We start from the raw sequence: 11,255 nt of genomic DNA on the forward strand, positions 1-11,255 counted from the left end.
TGAATCTCTGTTCAATCTGCGGGTGAATGAATGGTTGTTAGAGGGATACTTTTAACACGTATTTCCCCAAACAAAATTATTCCCTATTTCCCTAAACAAAATATTCCCTAATATTTCCCTAAATAAGTTCCCTAAACAAATCAGCCCAACCGACAAAAGTCTGTTGAGCTGTTGTTTACTATACGGAGTATTCACCGGCAGCCCATCCCCGCTGCCGCAAGGCCTTATGGGAAGGGCGATTCGGCGGTCCGCCATAACGTTGGCCGCAGTTGTCGGTGTGTGTCACAAACTGCAGGCCAGACCCTCCATTTTTTTTATTTTCGGACGGCCGACATGACGGCCTCTCGGACGGAGTCGGCCATTTTGCACCTCGCAGAGGAATTCGGGGTCCCCCCTTCGGCTTTGTGCTCACCTCCTTTGTTTCGCCCTGCCTGCTACGAGGACAATGCGAGCTGCCGCATTCCAGCGCTGTTGTCGGAGGGTGACGTCACGGTCGCCAGCTTGGACGCGCGCTTGCGATCGTAACGAAGGGGCGAGGGCCCCAGGAGGGGGAAAAGAGGAACAATGGGAATACTTCGAAGTGGGTCTACGGGACGGCCGGCGGAGGTTATTTAAGCGGACGCAAGCGATCGCTTGGGGCAGTCGGCTGGAGATTCGAGAACGTGCTACGCGGGGAAGAGTCCGGGGGTGACGCGCTTTAGCGGAAGTTCATCGGTAGGCCCGCGACGGAGCGGTCCACGCCTCGGCTCAGCGCTCGAGTTCGCCCGTCGCCGCGGGTCCCATGGCCGACCAGCTTCTGCACCCCGGAGCCCCGAAACACGTAAGCGCGGCTGCCCGGTAAGCCCGGCTCTACCCCGTCGTGACTTCCCGCCGTTGAACTTTGCGGATTCTCCTCCCTCGTAGAGACTTTCTTCGCCGCGCCTCGCCTTTGTAATTTGTATGTTGCCTCGGATTGAGATAGCTGCCTCCTCCGGGTTTGTTTCTTCCGGCGTCGCTTGTAGTTAACGGGTTGAGAGTTTTTCTGTGGGTTTGTGTCTTGGTTGTAGTAGTGTGTTTTGAGGGTAACGATGTTGGAGGGCACCTTGCTCGCCGTGTACAGCTTGCAGAGCTGCTAGATTTCTTTTATAGTAAGTGCTGTGTTGAGGCCTAAGTAAGTGTTTGCCTATAGAGTGTCATGCGGGTTGTGTACTTGTTAGTATTTTTTGGTAGTTGCGTTGTCGAGGTTTAAACATGTGTTTACCTCTAGAGTGTTTCGCGTGTCGCGTGCGGCTGTCTGAGTCCAAGGCCGAAGGTTAAGGCGTAGGCCACGGTGGATCGAGTGTCGGTATAGTGGCCCCCATGTGGATTTGGGTTTCTTTTGTTGTTTTACTACGTAGTTAGCGCTGTGCGCTAGTCTCCCGGCGCGCGCGTGCGCTTAGTGTACGGCCGATTAGTGCCTGCGCGCACGAGGCCGATGGCAGTGTGAAGGTTTTCTTTTTTTCTCTTCTTGTGTCGGGCGTTGCCCTGTAGTCTGTTTGTTTGTACAGTAAACCTGTTTAGTTCAAAACGTAGCCGAGCATCTCCGTTGTGATTTCCTTCACCCCAGCAATCTCGGCACACGTGAAAACTCACGGGCCGATCACCCTGCTAAAATACAAATAACTGTTGTCTCGCGCCCCTCCTTTGGCGTTTGCAAGCGGACGCAATCGTCCGGGGGAGGAGTTTGTGACAGTGTGCTTGTTGGTTAGTGCCCTTTGGGTGGCGGTTAATAGTACTTTAGTACTACGCGCACTGCTGCAACAAGTCGATGCGAACAAGAGGTGGATGTGAAAAGGATCCGCTAATGATCTTCCTTCCGAAGCCAGACACAGTGCACCGGCAATGCAGCAAGACAAAAGAGATGTCGAGAAAGCATCGCGCTGACTGCACTAAGGGTGGTTTCGTCCTGTCAACGGCGGTGGCATCACAGCCAAAGTTTACTGCTATAATTTCGTTTCCGGTAAGCATATTTACAGCTCCGCATTTGCATGCGCTGTATTCGTGCGTGCAGAGCTAGCGCGCTGGCACTGTACCTAACTTCTCACTTTGCGTTTCAGGCGCGGTCTCGCTGGGACGGAAAGCAACATAAAAATGAAATGAACGATGCCGTCTGGTCCTAATGTTGCGTGTACGCGCTAATAGGTTTGAGTTGTGCGACAGGAGGGTAGAAAGTGCTTCCGAATAATCGTTACTGGCCACGACGCGCACAAACAATGCGCTGCGGCAATCGTCGAGCTTACACACTAAAAATTTTTACGCCCAAAAGGGTGCTTCAGCTTGTCGCCGCAGGAGCACCCTAAAAACTGAATATTTTACGCCCTTTAGGGTGCTTGGATTTTGTCGCCGCAGGAGCACCCTCTGTGAAGCACCCCAGAAGACAGGTGCCTTATAAACACCCTCTTCCGCCTAAAAGTATCCTAGGGTGCTACTTAGCACCCCAATCTGTAGGAGCATCTTCTGCAAAAGCACCCACCTAAAGGGGTACAAAACGGGTGCGTCATCCTCGGTTCACAGGTGCAGCAGGTGTGAGACCACATATTGCACAATATCACACACGATTATGGTATGAAACATTCGTGCTTTCCAACCTCGGTTCTGTGAGACATTCCATTGAAGCTCAACATCAGCTGATAATTTCCTTGAACTTGTGTCACCGATTGTTAAAACATCAATTTAAAAAGTCAGGAGCCACATCTCAGTACAGTTATAACTTTAGAGGTAGTTGATTACCCAAAACTTCGTAAAAAACCAATTATATGTTCACTTTGCCGAACTGCAGTACACATCCTTCGAGATTCACTGCAGAGCCTAACCATGCTGTGCAGTGAAAGCAATTAGGTGTGCAACACTTCAACCACACAAAACTTCCTTGAACCTTAAAACCCTTGGCTTCTTAGTATTGCATCAAACTTCCAATCAAGGTAGCTACCTGCAATGTTTAGTGCCTTATTCTTGAGCTGAGCAGGAAGGTTCAATATCAAGGAAGACCAAATGCAAAATGTATAGTTTCCTCCGTAATGCGGCTTGTAATATAGTTCCCTCCGTACTGCGGCTCATAATCTACTTATAAAAGTTGGGTACCCAAGCCATTTATTTTCGTTTGCATTATTCTTTTTGCTTTACGGAAAAATATTCATATGGTACAGCACTTGCAAGGTTTGGTGGTATTTGGAGTTTTATAAACATACCTTTAGACTAAATGACCCCACATAGCAATAACAAGAACTGCAAACATCACAGAACAATGCATACAAGTTCCCTGGTGAAGCCCATGGTTGAAATGTAATGCCATTGTTCAGAAAACATTATTTTATCATGAGGCTAGCTTGTACATGGTGCCTTGCATTATGTCCCTGCCGGTGGATGTGGGGTCATTTGTCACTGTTGCAAATGAAAAGCCAACAGCCAGGGCCCATTAGTTTTGGCTAGTATTACGAGGTGCCTCACGGTAAGCATTCTACGTCGATAGACTTTTTTAGAGTTGACTAGAACTGAAATCAGCAAAAGATTCTCTACAAAACATTCATTCTATCCGCAGCTTTAGGGTTTGCTAATTTCCATAGTTGGGTTTCTTCTGCCTTTCTTAACAACATTTTTCTTTTGATAAGAAGGTGCACAACCAAAAGCAAAAAGCTTTTCTGTAAACCTTTGGTAGCTATATAATTGTTACAAAATATTTTACTCTAAATATGGCAGCTTAAACTGAGAATATTTGCATTTAAAAACATTAAAATAAGTTTAAATTGATCATAAATTTTTAGCTGTTTTTACGCAAAACTGTACATGGGATATGAAGTGCACCACAAGGAGGGCTTTGGATTAGCTTTAGCAAATTTGGGACATTTAAGGTGCACTGAAATCTCTACACATGCGCTTTTTCACTTTCTGTATCCACCAGGAAAATGGCTGCCAATTTAGACAGCGATTCTAAATAGTAGTTGACGTGCATTTTAAAATAATCACAAACATTATAGCCACAAAATTAATTTTTACAAGTTGTAGACATTGCCCGTTACACCAGACATTGGACTACACTGTCAAGAGCTTTGACATCTACAATGACGTCTACAAAGCAGGCTTATACTGGTAGAATGTTTCATACCATAATTACTGTGTGTTCAGAGCTCACGTGTGAAGTATGGGTACTGCTGCTTCAGCAAGAACCGAGGATGAGCACCCTTCCTGGTTCTGAAAAAAAATAACAGAGGAAATGCCTTAAGCAGGATTCTGAAACGGGGTTGAATGAAACAAGAATGAACAAGAAATTCTTTCAAAACATGTAAAGCAATGCAAACAAATATTTATTTCAACTTATTTCTACAAAAGACCACCTCATGAAGACTGGTGGTGGGGTATTGGCTCAAAAAAAAAAAAGCAGAGAGCACTTATACAAATGCTACAGGGAGCCTTCGCAGCCAACAATTGTTTGAACACACCTAAACTAATCACTGTTCAACAAACTCAAAAATTGTTTGCATGCATAAAAAACCAGTGGTAAACACAGGAAACAGTTAAAACAGAATGACGGCACAAGTTTGTCCCGTCGTTCTCTTCTGTGTCCTGGGTTTTCCTATGGTTTTTCATCCATTCAAACATGTACCAGCTAGCCCAGTCCAACGCCTTGGTATCATAAAAATATGGATAGTCAATCCTTACACAAAGTTGAAAAAAAAAGAAAGTATAAAGTAGGTGACAAAATTAAAACGACAGCAAATTGGTTGGCTTTTAATTTTAAATGATAATATAAAAAATAATGGCATGAATGAAAGTGAGCAGCACGCGAAGTACCTTGTTGCTAGCCCGACATTCCACTTTGAAGCAAAATGTCCGCTTTCAACACTACATAGGCTAAACATGCAATGAGGCATTCCTTTAGGCACACAAAATATACCATAATTGTTAAAAAAGCTACGAATTAGTTGAAAAAACCTGACCACGACAAATTGGAATTAGTGACTAGATACAGTTTCAGAAATACACAGCGACATCATATAAAAATATATGGTTCCCATACAAAGATTGATCATAACAAAAATTCAGGACATTTATCAGACTGGCATCAATGTGCAAAGCAGCTTAATGAAGGAAGACGGTCTTCACTAAAAACATGTTAATATTGGGAGCTCATGTGCTTCCCTGCAAGTTGGGTGTGTAAACCCACTGATATCTTAACTAACCCGCCTGAATCATCACTTGATAGACATTGAGGAATTTTACGAATTGGTTTATTGTAGCCAGCTGTCTAGTTTATTTCCCTATTTTTCTTGGCATTTCGTGTCTAATTCTAAATTTGGTGACTAGATAGCTTTTACTATGGTCATGCACTGGTGACAACGAATATTTGATTTTACTTTAAAAAATTTTCAGTTTTGTTTTATTGCTCACCAGCCAACGATCTGAAATATCAGAGGTGCTTAAAACGTATGTTGGCATTTCCTTCCTGCAGTGCAGTACAACTAATCATGACTTTTACCATAATTTGTTCACAAATCGTAATATGTGGAAAGTATTCAGCTTAATGAAAATGTCATTTCAGAAGCATGCACAATCAACAAGGCCTCAATGACTCTCATGACGTGGTCCACTTGTTTCTGTCACAAATAACCTGAGTGCAGACACATTCCACCGAAGACGAAGGTAACATGCCCTCTTGGGTGATGAATATTTAAAAAGCCTTACGAGTAAATTTGCTGCTGAGCACGTGAAATTGTGGCATTAAAACAAAAGATCCCTCTGCGGCATCTTTCACTTGGAGGAGCGCTTGACCACAAACTTTGAGAAGCTGGAAAATGCTCCATGAACCGCTCCAGCCAGCAGAAACGATGCAGGACACAAGTTGGTAGGCGGACTGTTGGCATCCTGCGATTGTGCAGATATTTCTGTTTAGTAGATGCTCTTCTTTTTGTACCACTGTTTATTTCACCTTTAACAAGCAGCTGAACTCCTTAACGTTCGCATAATAAAATGCTGCAATGCGGAACCAGTTAGCAGGGTTACCTCAATTTTGCTTTTCTACGAATTAACACAATGTAGGTAATCTGCACACAACTACAACCAAACTACAATTTTCACCTACTTCACTGCTAACATCAGCGTTTAACATCAACTACAATCAAAAATACAGGTTAGACATGTGAGCAATCTGCTAAACGTATCCCCACAAACTGAACAATCAGGCATCAGAAATCGGCAAGGAAGGAGGTGTCACGTTTAAATGGCACTTTTTTTGTTCAAAACATAAACAACACCTGGAAGCTTGAAGCGTGAGAGGGGGTCTTTCACGCTGACAATGTCAGAACATAGCTTGCTAGTGGGCACCTGCACGATGTGCACAATGTGTTTCTTGAAAATGCGTGCGAAAGTTTGATTGATGTGTAGGACGAGAATTGCAGCACGTTTTGACACAGGCCTTGTGGACGCTTCTGCCTGCTAATGTCATTGTGGATTCTTGCTAGTCGCCCTCTTCGCTTCTTTCTGAATATAATGCTTTAGGCATTATATTCAGGACAACGACTGCATCAAAACGTGCAGCAATTACCTACGTCCCACACATCGGTGAAACTCTCGCACACATTTTCAAGACACGCAGTGCATACATTGTGCATGTGCCCACTAGCAAGCTGCGTTCTGACATTGTCAGCGTGAGAGACCCCCTCTCACGCTCCAAGCTTCCGGGTATTGTTTATTAGATTCCATGCGCTGAATGCAAATCAGTGTACATTGGCGAAACGGGCAATCTGCACAGAAGATTAATGCAGCACTGGAACGAAGTGAACAAGGGCCATGCAAAAACAAGTCCACTGGCAGAGCACCGTGAGAGGACGGGACACGTGGTCGACTGGAACAAGACAAAATTACTGACAACTGAGTGCAATCTATCTTCTCGATTACTGCTCGAGTCCCTCATTGTTCAGACGACGCCCAACATTATCAACATAATGGATGGCAATCTGCACCATATCTATGCAAACTCATTGCGCCGCGTAATGCCCAATATATAGCTTCGTTTTCCACGACACATGCTCACCGTGAACAAGCAACAAACCGTTAAATGGCTTTCTTGACTTGGTCAGTGACCTACGTTTCATCACTGCAATAATGCTTTTACCTGCCTACACGGCATTCCGTCAAACACTGGACTACACCACATGAGCCATTGGCGTTCTTAACCTGCACCAGAGTATATAACCTTTCACTACTGCTATGAGGTAGACCCATAAACGCACTTCAATATGGCCTTTATATTTAGCTCTTGGAAACATTATGTATAATTTTACCTTTAAGTTGCACCTGCTACAGCAGCTGGTACTATACCAAAAACATGAAAAAAAAACGGTAGTTTAACACGCCAAAGCTACACTTGGGATATGGGGAGCACTGTAGGGGAAGGCTTCGCATTAATTTTGACCATCTGGGTATTTTTGTGCGCAACGAAATCTCCAAACACAGGCGTCTTTACGTGTTGCCTCCATCTGAAAAGCGGCTACACCAAGCGGTATCTAACCGACATTCGCCTCCACAGCACACCACCCTAGCCACGGCAGTGGGTTAAACATATGAAATACAGCGAGTTTTGGAGTGCAAATGAAAATATTAATCACACGTCTTATTTTCCCAATCGATGTACCTTTTGAAATCCACCATGCAATCCCCCCTCCCCTACCGGCCTACCAAAACACCTTTGTCTCAAGAGGTAATCAGGCTGTTGTTAATGAAGTAAGTATTTACAATCCGAGACTTGCCACCGTTAAAGTCATGCACTTTGTTTTAGAGATAAGCGACATTAGCCATTTGCAGCACCAGGAGTTAATTGTGTTAAGATCAGATTGAAAGCATTGACGGTAGTAGTTGAAAGAAATTGTGTGATAAATTACAACATCATCTGCAAAGAGACCTACATGGGAGGATATGCAACATGGAAGATAGACCAAGCAACCTGCCTGGGGGGACAACAAAGTGGCACGAGCAAAAGAAGTATATAGTTATTAGAAGTAAACTGCATTTGAGAAGAATGAAAATCTTTTGCTCAAGTGAGGACATTAGGGTGAAGTTTGAGAAGTAGTCTGTGGTGTGCAATGCGATTGAATGCTTTAGAAAAATCGAGAAAAACTACCGCAGTTTGTAAGCCTGTGTCAATGGATCAATGTAGATCGTGAGCAAATCCTGAAAGTTGTGTTTCTCAAGTAACCCTTGTGAAAACCGTGGTGATACTCGAATGTGATATTGTGATTTTATAAATAATTAGCGACCTGAGAGTGGATGAAATGTTTCCTGACCTTGCATATGGTGCTTGTTAGGGAAATTTAATGGTGAAGTACCGTCTCCTGATTTAAAGACTGGTGCTACCTCGACTATCTTCCAACCATTGAGATTAGTGCCTGTCATGAGAGACTGCGAAAAAAGCGCTGTCAGAATTCTACAGACTGCGGGATGTACTTTTCGGTATAGTATGATTATTACCAGTATGATCTGAAGTAGACCAGTTTGTATTGCAAGTTTAAAACCATATCGAAAGATCCTAAATGTTTGCTTGGCTTGATTACATACGAATACTTGCTTCAAAGTCAGTTCAATTTCTCTTCTTGCCCTTTAGTCGTCAGCCCCAGATTCTCTTCAATATCTCTGCTAAGCAATGACACGCTCCATACGCACAGCACTGCTTCATGAAAATGTTTCAAATAATCAGAGGCCACAGCACTGCTAACAGGTATACATCATGGCAAGTTCCACAACATGCAATAACTAACCTGAAAATACATAATCGGTGGGTGCACCAATATGGCAGCAGTGCCTGGACCGATGTGTCGAGCAAATGCGCTGACTTCTGAACGGGTGGTCCAAGCGGCCAGATGATGGATGAATGACCATTCCTGGCGGCAAAGCGTACGGAGCACCAACGAAAGGCCAGGCAGTACTTGGGTACAGCAGGTGCAGTGTCAGTTGGCCAAGGGAGGCCCTGGCAAAGCCTTTGAAACTGGACTGGAAGGCAGCTGACCCAGGACAGCCAGCAGCAATACCTGCAGGTGCATAATCTGTGAGTGTGCTGACACTTGTTGAAATACAAGAAGAGCACACACAAAGCACGAATGCTTACATCAAGTAGATTTTTAATCGTTTAAAGACAGTAACCTCCAAGGCACTAATAAGAACATTCCCGGAACACCCCAAGTGAAATTTAGGTCACAGTAAGAATGTATTTATTAGACCCGCAGGTACTTTGAGTGGGGTATGCATGATATATGCAAAGCTAGCTACTGAGCTAATTTGCATGGAACGCATGCTAGCAGCTCATCTGTATCCCTTGCTTTCAATCGGAACTGGTGTGTGATAGTTGAGGCTCCTCCATTTCAATGTCTGACTTGTATCTGCACGTTCAATTCTCCAATATAAATCGAGTTGAGTGAGTGCCTACAGCTTTCTTGTTAGTCTCTGTATGGCCTGCGGTTTTGCGAAAATGAGAACTTGCGAATTGGCTCAATTTTCTGCACTAATTTAAACAATACATATGCCTCTGATATCAAGCCCCAGACTTCCCGAGAGCTACTCTGACAGAATCGGCAGGCGCCTCGTAGGCGTTGTGAAATCTCCCCCACTACCCCGAGACTATGCTAACTCCCTGCGAGGCCACATGCGCGCATTTCACCTTCAATTTGCACGTATGTGAATTCTATACCTCTATGAACTCTCAGACGGGCGTCGTCATATTCGTGCCGGACTCGTGAAACTCGGCAACGTAAATTACCGCTCTCGCTCGCTGGCGCGCGGCCCGAACTCTCTCACCGTTTCCGGCCCTTGCATACTATTTTCTCCACCTTGCACTTTGTAAATTCTCATGTTTAACTACACCTCGTGCGCCCTCATCTCTTGCCTGCTTTTCTTCCAGCACAACTCCGTCAGCACCCGGTCGACGCGTACGCTGTCGGGGCGCGTTGGCGAGCGAGTACGGCAATTTCGCTGTTGTCGAGCTTCACGAGAACAGCACACATATCGCGGCCCGAAGACCGCGAGGCGTACGGTCGCCGGTCTCGCGAGCGCAATAGCTGCGAAGCGCACTGCACGGAATTCGTGAAGAGGGGGGGGGGGGGAAGAGACGCCAGCCATGGAATCACGTGTACGCGTTTTCACATGCACTTCCAGGGAACCTCCTGTTCATGTTATTTCTTGGTATACCGCGGGTATTCACGAGGGAGGACTAATCACAGCGTTGTGCCACTCACGCGAAATTGCGACTGCGATCTGCAACCGCAAAGGCACTGTTTGAGAGACACATAAACAAACGCCCCGGTGTTAAAGAGCCTTGCGTGATGTGAAATTATTAGCAGCCGTGTACCATAGCGCGAGCATCGTAGCCAAGGTCTAGCTTCAGCGTAAATTGATGCTGACTTCTGCGGAAACGGTGGACTGGGCGCCAAACAAGTATACTAACTCACGTAGGCTCTCAGAGCAAACGAGATGGGGGTCTAGCGAATTACTGACCCATAAACACCAGAACTCGTTCCAACCAAATACAGAATAATAAAAAATGCGTACTTACCCGAGCAAAAACGATGTTTCCAACGTACAATTCTCCTTCACTGTCGTCTTCATCTCGCGGACACACGAACACGCTTTGTTCTGATGCAATGTCATCCACTTTTGACGCGCAGTATTTTATCCGGCGATGATCGTTCTTCCGGGGTCCCCATGTTCAACACACGCGTAGGTTAGAAGGGTAGACATCACCCATAAAGCTTCTATAACTATGATTTAAGCTTGAAATAGATAAAACAGATTAATTCACGCCACCAACCACTCGGCACAAAACGCCATGAAAAAACACACACAAAAGTGAGAGATGGTTGCCAGACTTCAAATGCAGCACCTCTATGTTTGACGAAAATTGTGTTACTACTGTAATGTTCGTAATTATCTTTCTGCTTTCAAAGTCTGAAATGTGTTTATAACTTAAATTTAAGGTTTTTAAACACAAAAAGTGAATACACATAAAGTAATTGACATATATACTGATATTGTAAAGAGGTTTGACGTTTGTTTTGGTTTTGTTTTCACGGCGGGCTTCTCAAGAGAGAACGTGCGAGAAAACGAGCTACTTTGGGTTTAGGAAGAGGGCGGTAAATGTCGGCGTGATAGAAAGCAAGGAACAGGTGCTTACCCTGGTCGTTAAAAAAGGAGCTAATGAAACCCTCACGTAAAAAAAAAAAAAACACGTTCGACGAGGAATCGAACCATTGACCTAC

The 11,255-nt window shown here is 44.7% G+C and overlaps 1 long non-coding RNA gene across 1 annotated transcript; it reads right to left on the reverse strand.

Annotated features, from left to right (window-relative positions):
* Positions 1-4,298: 4,298 nt before the first annotated feature.
* On the reverse strand, positions 4,299-10,846 carry LOC144141349 (uncharacterized). The gene is made up of 3 exons (XR_013316541.1): positions 10,553-10,846; positions 8,766-9,035; positions 4,299-5,877 (listed from the first exon to the last, which is right to left on the reverse strand). It is a non-coding gene; the product is annotated as an uncharacterized LOC144141349 (long non-coding RNA).
* Positions 10,847-11,255: the final 409 nt, after the last annotated feature.

This window comes from Haemaphysalis longicornis, unplaced genomic scaffold (genome assembly GCF_048455015.1).
Source record: "Haemaphysalis longicornis isolate Haplotype H1 unplaced genomic scaffold, Haemaphysalis longicornis Haplotype H1 scaffold_6, whole genome shotgun sequence".
Lineage (NCBI taxonomy): Eukaryota > Metazoa > Arthropoda > Arachnida > Ixodida > Ixodidae > Haemaphysalis > Haemaphysalis longicornis.